This window comes from Arachis ipaensis, chromosome B01 (genome assembly GCF_000816755.2).
Source record: "Arachis ipaensis cultivar K30076 chromosome B01, Araip1.1, whole genome shotgun sequence".
Classification (NCBI taxonomy): Eukaryota; Viridiplantae; Streptophyta; class Magnoliopsida; order Fabales; family Fabaceae; genus Arachis; species Arachis ipaensis.
This window is the reverse complement of record NC_029785.2, coordinates 14,632,118-14,637,251: the sequence shown is the minus strand read 5'-3', so window position 1 is coordinate 14,637,251 and position 5,134 is coordinate 14,632,118. Positions and strand designations below refer to the sequence as shown.

General features: G+C 32.5%; 1 long non-coding RNA gene across 1 annotated transcript; it reads left to right on the top strand.

The window, feature by feature from the left end:
- On the top strand, positions 472 to 2,271 carry LOC110266458. The gene is made up of 2 exons (XR_002353919.1): positions 472 to 703; positions 1,520 to 2,271. It is a non-coding gene; the product is annotated as an uncharacterized LOC110266458 (long non-coding RNA).

Here is a 5,134-nt window from a genome sequence, read left to right as displayed (position 1 = left end):
AGAGACACTGTATAAATTTTATATATAACAAATTTTAATACATAATTAAATTTGTATAATTTAGTCCATTTAATTTTGGAGACCATTTTAATAAAGACACAAAAAATATTTTTTTTTAAAGATATGTACACATGTCATAATATGATTGAATATCTTTATTAAATCGATTAATAATTTATTTTTTAATAAACCAGAATAAAATCAATTTATTATAGCAAAAATAATAAATCTAATTGTTCGTATTATAATTATTAGATCTGATTTTTTTCGATCGATTTACACAATTTAAATCAAATTATATTTAAATTTTTTAATAAAAAAACAAATATATCTTTAAATTTTTATTTTGCAAATATTTAAATCCCTAATAATTTAAAAATACAATTAAGTTCTTAAAAAAAATCTAACCCTAATCCCTTATCGCTGTCCAAGCTCAAATCCAAGCTTAATCTCTCACTAATCTATCAAATTGACCGAAAAATTAACAAATCTAGCCCTAGCGTCTCCTTCCTCTCCCTTTTCTCACTGAAGCTCGAGCTCTCATTTCTTTGTTCACCGGCTCAATCTTAAGCTCACCAGAGATTGCCGCTGGAAGGCTTTTCCAGCAAAGAAACCATTCGACAACGATAGAGAAGATCTCCGGCAACGATTCTTCCTCTCTCGTCCTTGCTTGTATGATTGTCGACAATGAAGAAATCGATTAGTGAGTACCTATTAACTTCTTCTCTCATTTTCTTCTGCTCCTTTCACTTCCTCTCTTAAATTCCATGATTTTTCATTTTCTTTTTGGTTAAATTATGATTATGATGGCTCTGTAATCTAGAACGATGAATAATTTCGGATTATGATACCAGGTTTTTTGTTTCAAGCACTTGCTCAAGTGTTTCATCAAAATAAAGAGGCCCCTGTTCCTCAAACAAGATTTTTAGTTTTTGAAACCTTTTCCCAATGCCCCATCCTTTTGTTTTTCAATTTATAATTGACTGGCTTTTGTTAGTCCTTTTTTTACTTATCAAGGTTTGAGATTTGAGTGAACTGAAAACACAGTCTCTAGAATTTGACTTCTTCTTTGGCCTCCAATTTTTACTGGTGAGATTTAACTATAGTGAATGCATGATTGTTGAGTTGCGATAGATATGAACAAAGCCAGTGACTTTTATTTATAATTAGAAGTAATACACCTTAGCATACATGTATCTATTTCTTCTATTGTGGTGGTTGTTCATTGTGATTGGATTGGACAATTGGAGTTGAAAGTATAGTTATTGAAGTTGTGGGGATAATTTAAGAATGATGAGCCGAGTATGGATCTGAATTTCTTATTTTAGTTTCGCAATTTTACTGTTCAAACATCTAAAGGTTAGTTTCATTGGTATAGCATTACTGAATGATCTTGAGAAAAAGTTTATATGACAATATATTTCTCGCATATATATATTTGAATGCTTTTTAAATCTAAAGTTTCTTACAAATTTTTGTGATTGGAATGTGATAACTGATTTGTTATGTTGGTGAACAGGTTAGTTGAAGTCCATATATTCTCTTTTGTTGTTGGAAGAGTATTTACAACAGATATAGAAAAACTAAAAGTCAGCAGTAGAAAAAGATCTCTAGATATTACTCAAGTTTTTAAAGATGAAGACAATTTGAAATCAAATTCTTTAAATTAATGGCTTGAGATCATCCATAGAATATGCATCACTGGATATAATTCTATTTGAAGGTCTCTTGACATTTCCAATGATTAGTTCTCAATTTTGCAAAATCATCACGCATTCAAGAAGCCGATAAAAATCTACAATTGAGGATTTGTATCATCTCAGCCCGTCAATATAATAATACATTCTGCCAGTGGCACTCTGCAGCTTTTAGGAGGTGGCAAAAGAAGTATGTAGAGGATAGAGTTGCTATCTATCAATCTTATGTTGGAAATCACATTATTATAGTTTAGGAGATAGGTGTATAGCCTTAAACAGTTGCTTACTGGTTAGTGGTTATTGAATCTCATTCCCTTAGGTTCTCATCTCGTTGGTGATTCCTTTGTATTTTAGTATATAAGATTTTGGGTTTGGCTTTATATAGAAGTTATAGGGATTACTCATATGTCTTCCATGTCTGCTTCTATTGTCTTTCCTTGGAGAGACTAGAAAGTTAGGATTTTTTATATGCTTTTGCAGGGTCTTCCATGTAATTTAATTTCATGACTGGTTTTAATTTTCAATATAAGCATATTATTGATTTCACTTTAATAGTAATATTAGTTTGCTCTCAGTTGGGTTCTCATTGCTATTTTAGTATTTTTAATGGTGGTATTTATTATTGAGAAAATTGTTATAAAAGACTTGTAAGAATATTTAATTATTAAAAAGAAAATTTTATAAAAATAAAAGTAAAAAATCTTTAACATTAACAAAGACTGACTGCCTACAATAACAAATCAATAAAACCAAATTCCAAGGAGTGGCTGCAACAAATATAGGATTACACTGATGCTCTAAGAACATCAGAAGTAGACATGAAGAATATCTATCTGTTAGTCAGTATGATACAAATGTTCAAGAGTACTAGTGTTTTCAATGGATTGATCCCTTTAGAAGGCAATGCCGTCTACTCAGAGCCTCCAACTTCTCAAGCCTGTCACCCTTTCACTTTTTGTCAGCTGTCTCGCCTTTCTTCTTTTTCTTTTTCTTGATCTTGTTCTTGTTCTTCTTGAGCTTCTGTTCATCTTCTTTTGGCTCTGAACACTTTTCTTTCATGCTTCTCAAAGATGTTGCAAATACATCTACTATAGTCTGAAATTGTTAACATCAATGATATTATTACGTACTCAAACTTTACAAATAAGCATGAGAAGCAACGACAACAGACCACATTGATATCAACTAACATTCAAATTAGAATCTCACTTCACTTACACATCATTTTCAATATCACCCTTTAGTTTAATCAATAAAACCAAGAACAAGAAGAGAAACATATAAACATTGTGAGTGCATGCACGTGTGTACATGTCTGTATGCAATATACGTATACCTGAGGGAGGTTATCGACCCTTAAATCTGCACAAGGTTCTTGATCATTGCCTCCTAAAGAAGAACATTTGCCCCAACTTTCTCTGTTTAAGCTTGTACATGAGAAACAATCTTCAATTTGATTATTTATCTTATCCTGTAAAATCATAAAGTATGGGGATATAAGAGTCGCATTTCTCAGCCAAAACTGCTAAAAACACCATCACACCCATAATTATGATCTCTGCATCATAAAACTATGTCCTACATGGAGTGTTTTTAAAAAACATGAATAAACATATGGGTGTTTCCATCACACCCATAATGTAGCTGAATGACTGAATCATACTAGCGTATAAATATAACTATATAAGATCCTAAAAGCTAATCACCTCATTCTGGAACCATAAATACAGAATTCAAAATTTTTTAAACCTCATAAACAGAACCAAAAAAAATTGAACAAACACATAAACAAAACAAAAAAACAATTGAATGAAATCAATGAAGTGAATTCATCGGCCGTCACAGACACACACTTACTACTGCTGCCACCGCAATCCCAAGTGCAGTTAACATTTTCTTCCACACCAGTCATCATGCAATCTTCGACGTTGTCTTGTGAACTGAGTGGTTCCAAGTCAACATCCATTGCACCCTAATGAGATGGAATAAACAAAGGGAAATAAATAACAGTTTTCAATTAAAAGTTATTAGTATTAATTAATTAAAAAACCTTTGAAAGTGACTGAATATTACTCGTTGTGATAATTCTTTGCTCCGATCCATTAGATGAAATAAAGAATAATCAGCAAATGAAGTAGCAAAAATACTTAGTCCTATCAAAATAACCTTTGATTATTTAATTTTATTTATAGATACAACTCAAAATAATTTCTGTTTCTTTCTTGTATAATGGTTGGGACTTGAAAGTGGAGTTACTATGAACTCACTTGATGAGTTTAGAAAATTCCAAATTAAATTGATGATGATCAAACATTATTAACATAATTAATTACAAAATTATTAATTTGAATTCTAATTCATATTTGCTAATTAATAATTTTGTTACTTGCAGATTTTATAATTGGGCCGAAAAAAGAAAAATTAGCAAGCCCAATATGAAGTAAAAAAAAAAATTCAACCTTGTGCAAAAATATTTAAGTTGTTATGGCTGAAACAATATTTTGTTAATTGGGCCAGAATTATGGCAAACAAGCCCAAAAATAAATCTTGGTGCAAGACCAAATAGCTTGGTCCGAAAATTAAGAGAGAAAGCAAAGAATTCTTGCAACGGATATCCATCTTCATCATTTAGTGGATTTCAAATTTATTCAACTAGCATTAATAGCATTGGAAAGATGAAAGAGAAAGTTTGAAATTGATTTGATTGCTTTTATTGCTTCACACGTTACTAAGCAAGGAAAATGGGAAATTAATTCATTTTTAATTGCATTCTTCATTTACATTAAAAGTTTTCTCTCTTCTCTCTCTTCTCTCTCAAAACTTTCGGTCACTTCACAGAGGAAATATGGAAGCTAAGGCAAGCTATCAGGAAGATGAAGAAGCTAGTAGCAAGGCCATTGTGATGATGGCATCAAGAAAAAGAAAATCTGATGTATGGTGTGGCTGAGATCTTTGCCACTTATGGTAAGGCGAAGTGAAGAAGTCTCAAGTCTTCCATACCCAAAAATGGAAGAAATCCACTTCGGTCAGAGGAAGAAGATCCCTTGGAAGCATGGCTCATCTCTATCTTTGCTCAACCACCACAGGAGGTAGCTACTGTAGCTACGTGGAGGATGAGGCAGAGGATAAGAGCAGGAGGAGCTGTCAAGCATCAAGGACTCATCAAGGGCTAGGAATCCTTCTTGGGGAGCAAGTCAAAATGGAAGGCTCGGATTGATGGATCTTGGTGAGAAGGGAAGACACAGAGGTAATTGCATGTTGGTTATAGCATTCGGTTTCCTCTCCTCTCTCTTTGGCCGAACCGGTTTTGGTTTGAAGAAGAAGAATATTAGCTTGGTTCAACAGTTTCAACCGTGGAAGCTTCCCCTTCTATAAATAAGAGAGAACAGCCAGGGCTTGAGGCAAGGAGAAAAGAGTGAAAGCACAAAGTTCTCATA